Here is an 18,441-nt window from a genome sequence, read left to right as displayed (position 1 = left end):
TTCGTTGTACCTCACTGCTGAATAATATTCCATTGTGTGGATACACCGCACCCTGTTTAGTCACTCGTCCGCTGACGGACAGGAGCTGTTTCTCTTTTTTCACTAGTATGAATAACGCTGCTGCTGAACATTCTGTCTTGTGTATGGATTTACTTTATTTTTTAAACACTAAAATGTTTTTTAAAAAGATACTGAAGAGTATGTATTGAAAAATCTTCCTTTCCTGTCCATCCCCAGACACCCACTTCCCTCTCTTCATCAGTCACCAACGATACCAGTGTCTTCTTATGGTTCCAGAGACACTGGGCCTAGGAAAAGAGGGGCTGTATATGTTTTGTCTTCTTCCCTTTTTAATGTATTTTCGAAAATTCTGCATATGAGTGCATAAAGAGCTTCCTACTTTTATAACATACATAGTATTCAACCGGGTAGATATACCACAACTGTCTTAATCAGTCCCTTACTGACAGACACTTAACTTGTTCCCCGTCTGTTATTACAAACAACGAACCAACTAATAAAAGTTCATTTAATCAGACTGCCTTCCTCTCACACCCAGCAGGGGTCGGATGCACGAAAGAGTTGTGATTTACGAGGGATGCAAGGAAGCGAGAGAGAAAAAGGAAAAGGATGAAAGGCTCGCAAGTGGATCGGGCAGCACCCACCAAAGCTTACTGAAATGGCAGATTATTTTTGTCTGCACAGAGAGGGTGCCATCTGGAAATCCCATGCCAACTATGCTAAGGTTACCCTGAGTTAGTAAGCCACCCAGACAGGAAGTGGCTTTTGATTCCAAGTTTAGTGCTCTTTGCACCAAACCACAAGGCCTCGCCAGTACATTACAAAACAAGAAAGGGAGTAAAACATTTATCCGACAACGTACACGTACGCTCACACGGCGCCGCACATCTCTGGCCATGGGGGGGGCCGTCCCAACACTGACGAGGCAGTTCGTGTTCAGCAAGTCTTTGGGCCGAAAAGCTATAAAGTACATACGGTATCTGATTTTCAGATGTTTGTGTTCTCCTCTTTATCTATTTTTAAAAACGAAAGGTGGCTGCTCAGCTGGGGGTTATAATGCAGTGACCTGAGCCGGGCACAAGGCCTGGCGGGTGATCAGACCGGGAACGCGTCCCTGGTGCATACCACCACCAAAGGGCCCGACTCTGACTCACAGGCCTGACCTTCAAACTGCATGCGGGGAAAACCAAACACCATCCTCTTTCGTTACAGAAACCGGGTAGGGATTTTTTGGACTCTATCTGTAGCAGGGTTTAAAATGAACCCTGTGAGTGTTCCTTCTTGAAAGCAGGAGAGCAGCTCGATGTCTGTGGCCTCAAAAGTCAGTCTTTCCTGAAACGGGCGCTTGTTTTTCTAAGGTCACGTCACTAACCCCAGGCCAGGTGACTCTTGTTCTCTTCGTCCCTGACTTACCAGCTGAGAACAACTAGAGAGAAAGAAATGTCCCCAGCAGAAAGAAAGAAATGTCCCCAGCTCGCATTCCAATCTCACAGCAGACATTTCACAAGTTAACTCTTCGGAGTTCAGGAAAAAGGGCAGATGTTTATAAATCAGCGTTATATATACAAATCAGTTTCGAAGCATGCCTCCCAGCTATTTTCTGTTAGATGTTAAAACAGGGATCCTCGGTCACAGGGTTGTGGCAATTCAGTGTGGTAAACCAGGAGTATCATAAAAAATCACAAAACCGAATTAATTTTAATTCACTTCGAACTGTCTACTCGTCTAATGTCACAAATAAATGCTGAAGCCTGTATAAATGATCATATTGCATAAGGAAGGGCAGAGAAGAGCTTAATTCAGGAGCTCTGTGAAGCCAATTACAAGTTAACTTGGTAAAACCAGAGACAAGAGTATAAAAGTGAAATTAACTTCAAGCTTTCATTTAATGGAAAGAACGGAGTGTTTTGTTAATTTGACTGTTCTGTAACTCAAGGAGTGAGCAATACACGTGGAATCAGAAATCCCGGAGAAAATCCTCGGCTCTGTTGGTTCGTTTTCCTTCTTCATCGATACGAGGGGAACATTAATACCTGTCCTGCTATCCCTATCGGATTGTTTTTAGGTACCGTATTAAATCATCGATGCCCTGGTACTGTCCAAATGGAAAAGGGATGCTGAAAAGACAGATTTGTCGAAGAAAAGAAAAATACATACATACATCAGGCTTTATACCCAAGCAGGTAGTGTCTCCTCATTTTTCAAGTGGATCCAAGTTTTCACATGATTCATACCCCACAAGTTTCACAAAAAACATACACCTATTTATCACGCACCATAAAATCTAGGAGATTGTCGGGAAGAGACTGACAACCTCCGTGACAGGGACTCTCTCTCTCTCATTAGCCCACACTTCCCAGGACAGAGAATTTAGAAAGTAGTCACGTGGGCATTTCACTTTTACTTAGGGTCCAGTTCTTTAATCCTCTTGTATTTCGTTACAATTTCACTCTCTGCGAAGACACAAGGAGCTGGGAACAAATGTGTAATAGGCAAGCTCCACATAATCTTGGCTCTTCGCTTTGATCTACAAATCAAAGGCATACCCTCCCCCTTTGCACACTTGTAAAGGGGCAATTTCAGTTGCTTTGAGTCTCTGACATGGTTTACCCTTCTGTCTCCACAAAGAGAATAATTTGGAAAACACTCAACAACAGAAAAAATTACCCCAAGGTTGGTCTGAAGACTTCCATCCTGGAAAAAGTAAAGAAAACAAGGAGCACTTTTTACTTCTGTTGTGGAAAGGGCTGGAGATTTAGTAACAACTTGAAGAAGTGAGTTAATCCCTTTGTAACACAGCCAAGACAGGGTTTATTTTCCTACTGTTATGATGGTAACTTAGAACACACAGGACAACAATATCAAATATCAATTCCCTCCAGAGCTGTAACTTTCTAAATGTAGTAAGTAGTAATTTGTCAAGATCATCATTCGACATAGAAATAATTTCTACATAGTCATTTGAACCTCCACGCCACGTTCTGTACCACATCCTCAAATGCCATATATAAACCAGGTACTGTTTTCACGAAAGAAGGCTACAGGTGTTATAGATGAGACCTAAGATTAAAAAGATTAAGTGTCTTGCCTTAAGTGAGGGGGGCGAGGTCAAACCAAGAATAGAAGTGCAAGTCCTGTCACCTGTCCTAATCATAAATCTAGACGACTGTCCATCTTCCTGCTAGCAATAAGTACACAGCCTAATCAATTTCGATGTGTTTTAAACCTACATTTTGCAGGGAGAAAAGGCATCTTCTAAATGGATCTGTGGAAATATTAAATTAAGATGGTACTATACATGTGGACTATAGAACATAGAGTGTTTGTACCCGGAACGACCCTTTTCAAAAATTAAACCTGATTCATGACAGTATCTAAATGTTAATGAAATAATTCAAGCGCTTAAGCTGTAACAAAAACTAGATAGAATTGTAACCTGCTCTATTATTTCACAGACAGTTCATCAGCTGCATTATCGGTGCTTATGCCACTGGCACCAAACAAGCCTGTCACATTCTGGGATCAAAGAGCAGGCCAGGAATGCCTGGGTGGCTCAGCTGGTGAAGCGTCTGCCTTCTGCTCAGGTCATGATCCCAGGGTCCTGGGATGGAGCCCTGCATCGGGCTGTCTGCTCAGTGCGGAGTCTGCTTCTCCCTCTGTGCTCTCCCTCCCTCTCCCTCTCTCTCTCAAATAAATAAGTAAACTCTTAAAACAAACAAACAAACAAACAGGGACTCCTGAGTGGCTCAGTCGGGTGAGCGTCGGCCTTTGGCTGGGGTCGTGATCCTGGGATCCTGGGGTGCTGGGATCGAGTCCCACCTTGCGCTCCTTGCTCAACGGGGAGCCTGCTTCTCCCTCTGCCTGCTGCTCCCCCTGCTTGTGCGCTCCCTCTCTCTCTCTCACCCCCTCAGACAAATAAATAAAATCTTTAGAAACAAACAAACAAACAAACAGGGGCGCCTGGGTGGCTCAGTCAGTGAAGCGTCTGCCTTTGGCTCGGGCCATCATCTCAGGATCCTGGGATCGAGCCCCATGTCAGGCTCCCTGCTCAGCGGGGAGCCTGCTGCTCCTTCTCCCTCCCTCTGCCTGCTGCTTCCCCTGCTTGTGCTCTTTCTGTCAAATAAATAAAATCTTAAAAAAGAAACAAACAAAAAAACCAAAGAGCAAGTTAGTGGTAGAGAGGAATCAAAACCTCTGAGACCTAACGGTCTCTCCTGAGACCAAAGTACATATCGCTCTACAGTGCCAAGGAGTTTTTATGGGCTTGAAAGGGGAGCGTGGCTGTCTGAGGAGTTTGGTAAAGTTTCTACAACTCCCTATGCATTATTTGGTCCTATTCATGTTCTGTTGACACATTTAAAAGGTATCTAATCACCCAGTCCTCCACCCACATCCCCCACCTACTCCCGGCCCCAAAGATCTTCCATCCTAACCTTTCGTTCATCTACACTCACTTTTCTTGCAAGGTCAGAGATGGGGAACACAGCTACTGGGACCAGGGTGGTATCTATACCATTAGCCCCTGTGGGGAGTGGGAAAAGCTGCTTGGAAATGCTTTTAAGGGATCTGCCAGCTAACTCAAGAGCAAAAGTGAAGACTTCCAGAAGGAAATATACCGAGCCAACCTCCTAGGCCGAGGGAGAGCGTTTGGACACGATTCTGGGGATTGAGAATAAAGGGAACAACAACACAGCTTTCCATACAAATAGGGGCAGAAGCCATACACTCAAATCTTTCACCTCCATCCCGGTCTCACTGCTCCAATTGTAACAAGAGGGTTTTTTAATAATTTGCACTTAACACCTTGACACCAGGGTTTGGGATCGGATCCAACGTAGACCAATTTAGTCCTCAGTTAACTGCTCCCCTCTGCTTTCCAAATAAAATACATTTTGTGGCAGTGACCAACACTTGCTGTTTGTAACATTTTTAAAGACAATCCTGCCTCTCTGTAAGAGGTGGAAGTTATTTGGCTCCCATCTCAACAATGAAAACAAAATTTACAAGGACACCCCCCTTCTTTATGAGGGGTCAGTAACGTCTGAGTCACGAGAGAGTTCAGATTTAAAAATACACCAGTATTCTTTTCCAACACCATGCCAGAATTCCAGAAAATCTGTTACTTTTAAAATAAGGCTTCTAAATTTTTTCCCAGTATAACTGAGCGTTTATTTTACATCTTTCATAGCACTCTATGCCAATGTATACACATTTGTGTCGCATTCAAAGAACCAGACTCCAAGTGTGTAAAATATATAAAGCTACTTAACTGGTGAAATCTACTGCATTTACTCTGAAACGCGTCCAAAAAGAACATGAATTTATGGCTAGACAGAGGGATGGGTAGATATGGTGATCAAACAAATACAGTCAAATGCTAATGGTAGACTCTAGACGATGGGTAGACAGGCGTGCACCATAAAAATCACTTCAACTTTGAAAATCTTCATCATAAGATGTTGGGGGAGAATAAAATATAGATAAGCAAACATTTCAAAACACAACTGCGGCCACATACAAGCAGGTGCTGGCTTTCAAAAGGCATTTTAGATGATAAGCATAGAACGTGGTACAATCCAGAACGAAGCTACGGGGAGTACCACGGCCTCCATCTGCAAGAAATCTGCCAAAGCCACTGTAAAGCATTTTGGGCATAATCCAAGACGCCCTGAAAATCTCATCGTGAACTACACATATAAACCTTCAGACTTAGGTTGAGCAGTTTGAGCTATGGGCCAAGAGAGAGACCTTTTAGAAGGTTCCCTAATCCATTCACACAGCCCCAACTGAGGGATGACATGGGAGCCAGCCTCCAGCCTCTGAACTACCTTTCCCCCTTTTATGGCCATTTCAAGTTGAAAGCATATACTCATTGGTTTCCAGATTCCTAAAGGTACTAGAAAAAAAAATCTAAATATAACAGATGGCTAAGTGCTCATGGTAACTGGAAACCAAACTGTAACTTCAGCTTTCTCGGGCCAATGCCTTAACACCATGGCTTTAGTGGAATGGTCTTGCTGAAGACCTTTTGTCTTTATTCCCGTAACAGAAATATTACCCTGGCTTTGATGGATGACAGATAGGTGTTGTCCAAAATTTTATTTTAAGTTGACATGAATAACCTTTACTTATTTTCAAGTCAACTGGTTAAGTGTTCTCCATCCAGTATGTTAAAATTTACTACAGAACACCGTTGAATAGGTCTGTTGCTTTTTGTCAGTTTTTTTTTTTTATAGTTCAATACACTTTGAAAAGTATAATTCTAATGTTGGTGAAACCTCCAAAACATTTCTACGAATTCTAGGGTTCCACAGAATATAACGTGAAAACCACTGGAATGGAGGGACCCATGGGGTGCCTGGCTGGCTCAATCGGCAGAGCCTGCGACTCTTGATTTCGGGGCTCTGAGTCGGATCCCTACGTTGGGCATAGAGATTACTTAAAAATAAAATCTTGTGGGAAAAAAAGAACGGAAGGCCTCTGTACTTGTACCGTTCGTGTTCACGGGACCCACGGCCCCCTAGGTAATACACTGCTTACTTCCTCGTTCCGAACCTTCTTCCCCATCCCTTGTTGGACCTAGCTCTAACCTTCTGCCCCACTATCCTCAACCCCAATTCTCCAGTTTTCCTCATATAAATGAGACCCTCAACTCTATGTCCTCTGCTGGCGTTCCAAGTCTCAACAATACAAATAATGTGACCGTGTCACATGGGGGCAGAGGGGGTAGTGATGTGTACAGGCTGGTGTGCTTGTGTAGTTAGACAACAAACAAAGGCACCCGCGTCTGAAAAGGGAGCCTATTTCACATTCAACTTACCATCTCTCCTTAGCCACTGCCGACACAAACGCCAGAACCTTAAAAATCTGAAAGCAGCTCTAAGAAGGTCAAAATCGAAACCACGTAATGACATGCGCGCTGAAGTGTTTAGGGGTGAAGTATATGGATGCTGGCGGTTTGTGCTGAAATGCATCCAAAAATGAAGATAGACTAATGCATGGATGGATATGTAAAAGAGCAAACACAGTGAGTTACTTAATCGTAGAATCTGGGCGGTGGGCATGTGAACATTTCCTGTATAGCTTCAACTTTTCTGCCTATTTGAAAAACTGTGTAATAAAAGGTTGGAAACTGACGAATGCCATGCTACGAGGTAGGAGGGTCTGTTCTGTTCGAGAATATGCTCCAATGATGTCTGGTATTAGAGGAACAGGGAGTCAAACAACGATCCTGAGGCAGTCCTGAGTGATAACATGGTAATGCTCTCTTCGGTTTCTAATTCATAAAATGCCCTTCATTCGATTAACGGTTTCTCTAGTGACTGTTTGCAAAGCCTCTAGGCTGAATCACAGCTGATATGGAGGGCATCAGAAAAAACACAGTATTTCCAGTCCCAAAGAGCTTCCAGTTTCCTGGGGAAAGCAGAGCACAGCAGCGCCCCCTCCCCACGGGGGAGCCGATCCAAGAACCCCTGCGGACGCCTGAAGCCATGGACAGTACCGATCCCCACACAGACTATGCTTTTCCCTGTACGTACATACCGATGATAAAGTTTCATTGGTAAATTAGGCACAGTAAGAGATGAATAACAATAACTAATAATAAAATAGACCGATTACAACGATCTACCGTCATACAGGCCATGTGAACGTGGTCCCTCTCGCAATATCTTATCGTAGCGCACTCTTCCTCTGCGTGGTGCTGATGTGAAGGAAAACGGCTCCGTGATGAGATGAAGCGAGGTGAAGGACGGAGGCACCGTGACGTAGCATCGGGCTACTTCTGATCTTCTACGGTGGGAGGAGGCTCACTGCTTCCAGACCATGGCTGAGCACAGGTGACAGAAACCCCAGAAAGCGAGGGGGGAGCTACCGTACAAGACGGCAGCCCCAACCAAATCCTTAACTCTCTTTGGGCCTTTGATTGTCCCAGGGACAAAAAGGGAAAGCACCCAGGAGAGGACCAAAGGAGTCAGGCAAGGTCCTGTATGGAGTCCGTAAGGACTGAGGATATGGAGGACACAGCTGGGAACACAAAGGAAGGGCTAAAATAATGGAACATGCCATATTGTCTCCGGGTTCAAACCTGTCACGTGAGCCCAAGGCCAAGAGTGGAACTCACCTTCTCCATTCATGAGCATTTGAACCACTTTAGTGAGCAGAAGACATACCACACGTACACTGACAACTGTGTACACAAACCCATCACCAGAACCCACAGGAAAAGCTCCACTGGATACGACCATTTTTATACATTCTTCGGGGCTATGAATTAGTAATTTACATAAGATATACCAAGTGTCGTATCATATACACACATCACATGGTTTAAGGGATGGCCAAAGACTCACAAAGACCACAGATTTCCACCAAACTCCCTCAGGAGCGCTGCTTGACTTCTTAGGCGAACAAGCGTGACAGAAACTGACCGTTCATCCGCTACCTGGACATCCCACCAGGACAGACGCGACACGAAGTGGGAAGCTTATCTGGCTGCCAGGACAGGAGAGTGAGGCGGCTATTCTAAATACGTATTTGTATATTTCATCCTTTTTTGGTTAAATTGATCTGACGGCTAGAGCTGTTTAAACAAAATGGAAATATTCACAATTATAGTAATAATAAAATAAATTATGATTAGTATTAGCGCAGTTCTCCATTCCGGGCTTTCAGCACATAAGGCTGATAGGATAAGAATGATGGCGACAATGATAATAAGGAGGATAAAAGTGCTACTCTTTCTCAAAAGCACTGTCAAGGGCTTTGGCCTTCAGGGTTTGAGGTCTGCAAAAGCTCTGACCTCAGCTGGGCTTATTGTACTGACCATGATAAAATGTACCATGATTTAAAATGTACCATGACCTTAATCTAAGAAGTTTCAAACCCAGGACTTAAGTGACTATCCAACATTCATCTCCCAAGTATGGATCTCTTTACAGGCGAGCATCTGTTGTTGGCTCCTCAAGTCTTTGTCCTATTAATAGAAGAGTTGATGATGGAGAAAGTCTTAAAACAACTTCCACATCCATGGAGTTTTATGACATTAAAATAAAAACATTAGGTATTCACAAGTTCCTATTCGACTTGAACCAAATTTGATGACCAATCTGAACCCTAATATTGCACTGGGGAACAAGGATGCAACACACTTACGTCACCTCCCGCCTCGGCCTTCACACAATGCTTGTTAGTCACTGATGGGCTCCTTTGCTTTGGTTTTAAAGAGAATTCACATATATGAGTTTGCTCTAGAGAAGATGAAAGAACCTGCAAACAGGTAAATTCTCCATGAAAAAACTAACAGGTTAGAAGAAAGTCTGAACCAACTTTAGTCCAAGATGGCTTGACACCAGGTACCTTGGAGGGCAGACATCCCATGCCTTTGTTTCACATCAAGGGGATACAGGTGGACACTAGACTTGAATTTCAGTGTCCAAATCTGGCTTCTTCCATGGCAATCCTTGTCCAACCCAACCTTTATTATGGACTTTTGTGGCCCAGTTTAATATGCTTAAACTCTGAAATATGGTTTAAACATATACAGGCATGAGAGTTTATAATCCTGTAATGGACAAAGAAGATATGTTTTAAAAATAAAAAATGTATAACAGCCAATCAATGTTCCTTCCCATTGATTTACTATCCTTACAAATGGTTCTCTTACAAAAAGCTCTTACACACCATTTATTCACATTAACTACTTAATACTTTATTTTACTGAAAAGAAAAGGATCTCCTGGGGCCATCAGTAATGTTGTGTGCATATGCAAGTTTCTCTAGAAGACTTCTCAGCTTTCTTTACAAGTGCTCTACGAACTCTGATCAAAGACGGCCAAAGAATCCAAGACTCTGGAGGGTCCACTTTTCAAGAGTCCTGGGAGGACCCTTCCTCTAAGTGAGGCTGTCTCTCTCCTCCAGTGAAAATGAATTCCTTCTATATCAGAGGCTGGGAAAGCTAGGCCATGTACAAGAGGTCAAAATTAAGTCCATTAAATCCCAGCGCCGGACTTAGTCACCATAGAGACAGGGGAGATAAATAAACCAGCAACCTTAACAAATGGGCTGCACGTTTGCCAGCCATCTCTCCGACTTACCATTATTTTTACTGAAGTATCTCTCAGTCCAAACATAACTGATGAGGAAGACTACAAAACCAAACAGAACCGGGCCCAAAAGCAATAGGAATGCTCATGCAGGCAAAGGGCAGGCAAAGAGTCAAGAGCTACCCGCCGCCCCCCCTTAGTAATGTGCTCTCTGTTCCCCTTGAACGATGATTGCAACATGACATATGGGGAAAATATGCGGTGCTCAAGCCAGAGGAAACCATGTCAGAAAAGAAAAACAGACATGAAGTAACTGACCTAATTAAAGGAGAAAAGTACACTTACAGCAGGGCAACAAGTCTGACACAGGGAACCCAGCTGGAGGGGAGGGGCCGCTGTATGGAGGCTCGGGACACCAGAGGGGAGCTCTGTCACTCCGCTCAATGCCACCAGGAGATGAACTAGGCTCTACTTAAGGGCGCCCGGAGCCTTCGGACATTGAGATTCATTCCCTGGCACTGCTGCGCAGCAGGGAAAAGCTCGGAGACAGAGACTTACTCTCCACCACGCGGGACACCAAGATGCCTCTCTACCAACCACAGAAGACAGAAGAAAAATGGGAAAAGAGAAGAAAAAAGGGAAGAAACCCGGGAGCGGAGGATGACGGGACAATGCAGAGAGGAGGAACTCTATCATCAGGACCCCGGTCTAGGCTCTAGGCAGGAGGCCTCATCATGTTTCATTTCACAGGCTCATAGGTATTTCCTCAACACCCACGGCTTGTGACACGGAGCGAAGGAGGCGAGAGCTGAGCAAGCTCCACCTCGAAGCAAGCCGTAGACTTCCGCGGCAACGTACAAACCACGGGACGGGACCGTGGAGAAAACCTCAAACGAAGCGTTACCCCTTGCTTTGTCCACGTGCACACGGCTCTTCCCAAGACTGTCATCACAGCACATAAACAAGCTTGCATCGTGCATTTTTTGGCAAGGCCGTGATATACCATTCTTCCGTTTCGGTCTGCATGCCTCGGGATGATCATTTTGAGCAGATTCTTGCAATTCCACTGCACAGATATATCTTAATGGCTTTACCAAGAATCCTTCTGGAGTACCTACACCATTTCTCTAATGTTGGACATGCAAATTCTTTCTGTTTGCCCATACAAATACCCCTGTGATGAGTACCTGTAACATCTAGCTCTCATCCTCTCCTCTTAGAACAATTTGCTTCTTAGAACACATTTCCCAAAATAGGATTACTGGACCAAGGGGTACCAAATCTTTGTGACTTTGGCCAGAAACTGCCAAATAATGTTCCAAAAGGCTTATTACCACCTTACAGTGCTACCAGCAGTGTTTCTCAGTTTTGAGGCAACCAACCGTATGAGCTCTAGGTTTTCCTTTCGTTTTTGTTGGCTTAATAGGTGAAAAATATACCTTCGTGACGTTTGAATATCCTTTACCTTTGCACACCAATGAGGCGGAACGATTTTCCTTGCATTTATCCACTCTGTGATATGACGTGCGCGTCTTTCACCCTCTACCTACTGGAGAAGTCATTCAACCAACAGTTAGGAGCATCTACCCTGGCCTTACGATCTCTGTGAGCTCCGCGCGTGATATGGAAAGAAACTGTCTTACCAGATGCACCACAACCTTTTCCTGGTGTGTTTTCCTTTCATTATTTCCCCCCCCGGCTTTCCTGAGGTTTAATTAACAAAAATTGTACACTGAAGGTAAACAACATGATACACTGCGAGCTGATTACCACAATCACGTTAGTTCACACATTTCCGCCACCTCAGAGCTCCCGTTTCTTGTGTGGATGGTTAGGAAGAGTGACGATCTAATCTCTCAGAAAATTTTTATTTATTTGAGTCTGTTGATACTCTTCCTTTCTGATTACTTCTACCATTTTATAGCTTACAAGGCTTTCGTTTATCCAGGGCCTTGATAAATGTCCTATTTTCTGTGGTCTTATTTATAAGTTTTCTAAGTGTCTCATAAACATATTCTCCTACAGTTACAAAATTCACAGCTTGAACATGTGTAGCTGTTTTACTGTGAGTACTTAATTTAAAACACGTTTTAAAATAAAAATTTATCTTTTACATGGCTATGTCATATTACAAATAACTGGCTTTCAGGGCGCCTGGGTGGCTCAGTTCGTTGAGCATCCAGCTCTTAATTTCAGCTCGGGCAGTGATCTCAGTGCTGTGAGATTGAGCCCCGCGTCAGGCTCCACACTCAGCGGGGAATTTGCTTGGGATTTCCTCTCTCCCTCTCCTTCTGCCCCCCTAACCTCTCCCCCCAACCTCAAATAAATAAATAAATCTTAAAACAAAACTGACTTTCTAAACTAGAAACTTCTAAACTTGTAGCAGTAACTAGAAGTGAACTCAGGTTTACCTATGAAGATTCAACCACAAAATCTGCCCAAGATCTCCTTCTCTTTCTTGGGCCAAAGAAAAATATATGTAGGAACGTCATGGCACGACTGCTTTTTCTTCGGATTTCTTTAGGGTTGAGTCCCCTTGCTACTCACAAAGGGACATGGGTCCTCGGGCTAGCAGTGGTATAATCCAGTGCTTGTTGGAACTGGGCAATCTCAGGCCTTCCCCAGACCACCTGTACTGGAATGCACACGTGAAAGTTTTGAGAAAAGCAGGGGGAAGAGCACAGGAATCCCTCAAACTCTGTTGAGGCTCCTTCTCTTAATCAGACACCATCAGAAGGTAGCTCTCTCCTCAAATGTTTAACCTCAACCCTTTTTGGGGAAATAATCCCCACACCCAACGTGGGGCTCAGACTCATGACCCCAAGATAAGAGTCACACGCTCTACTGACTGAACCAGCCGGGCGCCCCTACCCTCAACTCTTCTAATGCATGCCCTTAAGTGAAAATGAATGTCACCCAACATCACATACTTGAAAATTAAAAGCTAATACTTTGAGTGAAAGGATGGCTCCCTGTCTGTAGCCTCAATCTCATCTAGACCGGAGGTTGAAAACTCACATGCCTTTAAGAGCCAAGCAGGTCTTAAAAATGAGTGAAACATTCGGGTAACGGCAGGTGACCCCTGTCCTTGGTTTCGAGGAGGTAAGAGAAGGGGCTATGGCAAATTTCAGAGTTCGCCTTCCATTCAGCCGAATGTTGCCCGACAAGAATGCAGGCTCAATGTTGCCAGATCTTCTGATGTTTCAAAAGAAGCTTAAAGTCTGGGTTTTTAAAAACATGTGAAATCTCTCAATTTTTAAATGCTGGCAATTCACTTAAAATTTTAAAAGAACACCTCCGTGTGCCAGATTCGGCCCACCAGTTTGAGACCTTGGCTCTAGACTGATGATTTCCAAATTCTTTAAGCTTGTGTAACCCATCTGTGCTGGTTTTCATGCTTACTTGTTGGGGGCACCAAGAAGAGAGGTCACATCGATATAAATGGTACAAACCAAATCACTATGACTACTATAGTTTAAATTTTTGTTTTGTGAATATTACAAACTGCCAAATCAATAATGGAAGTGACCATATGTCAGTGATACAAATATTTCCTAGATGTGAAATACATGTTTAATTCATTAACAACATTGTCACTACTACAGAAACAAATACATAGAATACCCAGCTCATGGGTGTGTTAAGAGTTACGCTGGGCTCAGGGCGCCTGGCTGGCTCAGTTAGAGGAATATGCGACTCTTGATTTCGGGGTTGTGAGTTCAAGCCCCACGCTGGGTGTAGAGATGACTTGAACAAATGAGTGAATGAATGAATCAATGAACGAACAAATAAGGAAATAAATAAAAAATTTAAAAAAAGAAAAAAAAAGAATTATGTTGGGTTTAAATTTTCGTTCCAAATCATTCCATAATTAAAAAGTGGCCAAATAAAATAACTTCAAATTCTTGAATGATAAAGTTTACCTGTGACAAATACTGCATTAAACGTTAAGTTGGGACTCATTATTATTTAAAAAAAAAATATCCTCATGGGGCGCCTGGGTAGCGCAATCGTTAAGCGTCTGCCTTCGGCTCAGGGCGTAATCCTAGTGTTCCGGGATCGAGCCCCACATCAGGCTCCTCTGCTGGGAGCCTGCTTCTTCCTCTCCCACTCCCCCTGCTTGTGTTCCCTCTCTCGCTGGCTGTCTCTCTGTCACATAAATAAAAATAAAAACTTTAAAAAAAAAATATCCTCATGAGAAAACTGCAAAGTCCATTTTCCTAAACTGTTCGATTGTTCTGAGCAAACTTAAACAATAGAGTATGAAATACGCAATTGACATTTGCTTTCATTTTGGGGGCATCTGGGTTCCAGGCCAGCTGCACCCCCAGCACTATGCTCGCATACTTCATTGTCTGCACATGCCTCGCCAGAGGTGGCATAAATCACAGGTTCAGAGAGCAGACTGGCAACAGGGACTCTGAACTGCGCCCCTGAACCCACCCGGGCCTACTCAATACTGGGCAATTTAATTCAAAAGGAAAATCCACTTTCGGCTTCCCCATCCACAAATAGGAAAGCATCAAGGGGTGTCCCACACTTGAAGAGTATCTAGACCAAAATGTAGCTGTCGTTTTCTTTGGCCCACGCCTGCACTCCTGGCCTAGGACACAGTAGGGCTGAAGGAATGACTCAGTCAGGATGAGAAATGAAGGAAGGTCACAAGATACGGCGGCACCGTGACCGCCGCGCTGCTTCCCGTCAAGCCTACGGATTCCTGCCACAGGGAAACCACACTCAACAGATCCCGTCGGGTCACCTGAGAAACTGACTGCTCTCAAAGGAAACCCACAGATGCTAAGTTCCGGTCAAATTAAAGATGTCACTGGGGTGGTTTAATATCACCAAAGCCCTTCAAGTATGGACTCAGCAGCCTCCAATGAAAATGTTTCCTTCTGAGAATACACACGGTTTCTATGGAAGCTTTCTACTGATGAAGGGTGTCAGAGTTGGAGATCGCCCATGAAGTCGACGGGATATGCCCTTCTGTGGCCCTCCTCGAACAATCCCGTCTCTGTTGCTGCGGGAAAGTAGAGGCAGGGCCCGTCGAGGCGCCGGCGTGCCTCCAGCTGCCCTCGGGGTCCTCAGAGGACGGGGCGAGGCACGGCTCTGCTCTGGTGCTCTCTGCTGGGGGAAGGCCTAAGATTTTATCCGAAGAGCGGTGTCTATCATTATAAAAACAGAAGTCCGAAAACCACCCTTTTAGGTAAAGGCTACGCATGACAGCCACGGCAGGGCTGAGGCCCTCGGAGGGCAGAGCGGAGTGCTTGCGGCTGAGAAGCGGCTGAAGCTTTTGTCTCTGGGCCAGCTGGAAGCCCCAGGCCCTGGGCAGATCTTCCAGCTTCCATGTCACGGAGGAAACTGACAAAACCCGGATTAAACTGTTCTAAAACTCTGTCCTACACTTTTTATTCTTGAAGGTATGAACATACATATTTCAAAACGTGTGAGGAATTCTACAGCAAGTCGGTGTCAGGGAAGCAACAGTGGCCAGCTCGTGAGCCTCTACCCTCCCTGAAGTCAACGACCCACATCGAATGGGAGACTGAGTGGGGAGGGGAGGCAAAAACAAACGCACAGCAAGTTTTGGATGGATGGATGAAAGTGCGAATCCTGAGTGGTCTGGAGCTGGCACATGTCACCTCCTCTCCTGCAAACGTGTGGGGGAGGCTGGGGCCCAGAAAGCAGGAAGCCCGGGGCCCCTGACGCTGGGCCTGGATGAAGCGCCTCGGCGATGCGCCAAGGGGAATGCCCACCGCTCCAGGAGAGCCGGCACGACCCCAAATCGTCACGCAGTTCTCCGCCAGCCCTGCGGCTAAGCCAAGACGACCGAGGACGTAGGCTAAGTGGAAGGCTTGCTCAATCTGGCTGCTCACGCCAGCGCGGCCAAGCTCTGAGCTTCGGGTCCGTCTGCAAACAATGTGCCGACCCCGCTGCCGTGTCCCCACGGAAGCCCGCCCAGGAGATCCCGCCCCAGATGTGGCAGGGGCGGCACACACCTTGGCTCCTTGCACGGCGGACAGCTGCCTGGGTTGGCCTGACCCTCTCACGCGCTCGCCTGGGCAGCAGTCTCCTCCCGCGATGCCGCTACTGCTCGGCGGAGCTTGCCTGCTCCCTACTGTCCACGCCGGGGCACGAGCACCTCTTGAGTGTCAGGCAGACCTCTGAACAGTTCTGTTGTGCTGGGCACGTGCACTTTTTGTGCCCCCACATTAAAAGCAAATGAGATTTTTTCCCCCCTTGAAAAGACATTCCCCAGAGAGCTAATATTTAGGATAAGCAGGCATATTGGTGGGATCAGTTAAAACGAAACCTCTTCAATCTACTATACAAATAAAGCTTTTTTTTTTTCTTCCTAACAACGTCGACCCCAACATCACCCATTGGAAGGCTGAAGATCCGTGCTGGAATCTGTGGCAATCAGTAAAACTTACCTCACACTGGATGTGTGGAGACTGGGGTGTAGTCTGCAGGGGCTGGACGCAGTGGACAACAACTTCCAATGTGCCTAAGGCAGGAAAAAATGAGAAAAGCAAAGTTAGCTTTTCAGAAGAAAAGTTAAGGAATTCTAAAAAAAAAAAAAAAAAAAAACCAAACCCAAAAGACACCCCAAAGTCTACTTCCTCTGAACTGGCTCACAGCAACACCTTCTACGTCGTGTTTACAACCCTCAAAGTTAAACTGCCAAGATGTTCCGCATAGTTCCCCACTGTCTGTTTATCATGTAACCTTCGCACCAGCCACGGATCCGGCCCCCTCATTATCAGGCTGTATTAGCTCAAACACTCAGCATTGTTAGCACAGTGAGCTCATGGCCTATTTCAGTTTTAAATTAACATTTGGCAATCACCCGGGTAATCAAAACAAATGACTCAGTCGTTTAGAATAGATTTATTAGTTGAGCCTTTTTTTCCCCCTCTTTTAACATCTTTAGAATATTTTGCCACAGGAGGGCCCGGATCCAGGCAGAATGTAGAGCACAAGTCACCAGAGGAATATTTAGAGGTGTTGCCATGGAGACAAGGTGCCGCGTGACCACCGAAGTTATCTCCCATCAACAGCGGCATTAGGATGCGGGCGGGCCGGCGGGCTCATCCCCACCCAGGGCAGACGGCTCCCATCGCTAGGAAACAGGTGTGCCCTGTGCTTTTCCCATCACCCGTTACCCGAGCAAAGACAGTCCCCGGACACGGACACTCTGCTCTCCCCACGCCCTTGAGGCCTCCCCAGAGGCACCTCCCTGCCTTACCTACCCCGCCCCCCATTCAGAAGTGCTGGCTGGGGCGAAGGCAAAAGGAGATGTGTGAAATCCTGAAAGCCAGACCAAGAGCACCTTTACGTCAACTGTGATGTGGACATGAGCAAGTGAGATCTGCGGATAAGAAGGCTCCCTGAGAGGAGGGCCCCCATCTCTCCTGTTCTATCTCCAGGCCCGGAACAGGGTCTGATGGAGACACGGGGAACTCTCAGAAAGAATCTATGGAGCTGTGTCTGGGTGGTGCTGTCGGCTAAGCCTCCAACTCCTGGGTTTGGCTTGGGTCATGAGATCGAGACCAGGGGGTCGGGGGAGCCTGACTCGGGGCTCTCTCTCTCTCCGTCTGCTCCTCCTCCTCCATTCTCTCTCTAAAATAAATAAGTTGTTTTTTTTTTTTTTTAAGAAGTATCTATGGAACGAGGCGGGGAAAACATAAACCATGGATTACGAATGCCCACCTCCTGCCCCCAACCACCTACTTCTGGGCTGCTCACCAAACGAGCAGAAGGCACGTCGACACACACAGAAAACACTTGGTCCAGTCTCCTTTCCCACTACCTGCAACCCACTCACACGGAACTCACTGTTTCTAGAAGGTGCCGCACCCTTTCTTGCAACTGGGGTGCGAATGCAGCATGGCACAGCTGTTCACACGAGGGTGCCAGAGCCAGACTGCCTGGGCTCAAACACCGGCCCTGCCTCATACCTGCTGTACAACCTCTATGAGCCTCATAATGGGAAGCTACCTCACAGAGCGGCTGTTTGGCGGGGGTGGGGGACAGCGCATGTGCAGCACCTGCCAGAGCCTCAAGCGGGCGAGGGGCTCGCAGGATAGGAGTCGGGCCATTATCACTCCCAGGAGAGCAGGCGCACAGTCAAAACGTTATCCAATTCGGGTAACGATCTCATGCGCCGCCACGAACACTTGGCACCAAATACGCCCCTGTTCAGATTCAACCCAATGTAAACTTCAACCCTGGATCCATCACACACTAGCCTTAATACACTATCTCATTTTACTCCCCCTCCCGGAATGGAGTTTTCCTGGAGATGGGGTTCAGTACACACTGGGCTCTACAGGAGGGAATCGGTTCTGGGCTTAAAGAACTGGAAGAGCTTCTT

The 18,441-nt window shown here is 45.8% G+C and overlaps 1 protein-coding gene across 1 annotated transcript in view; it reads right to left on the bottom strand.

The window, feature by feature from the left end:
• The window catches only part of FHL1 (four and a half LIM domains 1), a 38,196-nt gene extending 21,618 nt beyond the window's left edge, over positions 1-16,578 (bottom strand). Inside the window, exon 1 of the mRNA XM_019800384.2 lies at positions 16,499-16,578. The gene's annotated coding sequence lies outside the window, so the exon portion shown is untranslated. The remainder of the gene's footprint in view (positions 1-16,498) is intronic.
• Positions 16,579-18,441: the final 1,863 nt, after the last annotated feature.

Source organism: Ailuropoda melanoleuca, chromosome X (assembly GCF_002007445.2).
Source record: "Ailuropoda melanoleuca isolate Jingjing chromosome X, ASM200744v2, whole genome shotgun sequence".
Classification (NCBI taxonomy): domain Eukaryota; kingdom Metazoa; phylum Chordata; class Mammalia; order Carnivora; family Ursidae; genus Ailuropoda; species Ailuropoda melanoleuca.
The sequence above is the reverse complement of the archived record's forward strand: the minus strand, read 5'-3'. Positions and strand labels throughout refer to the sequence as shown.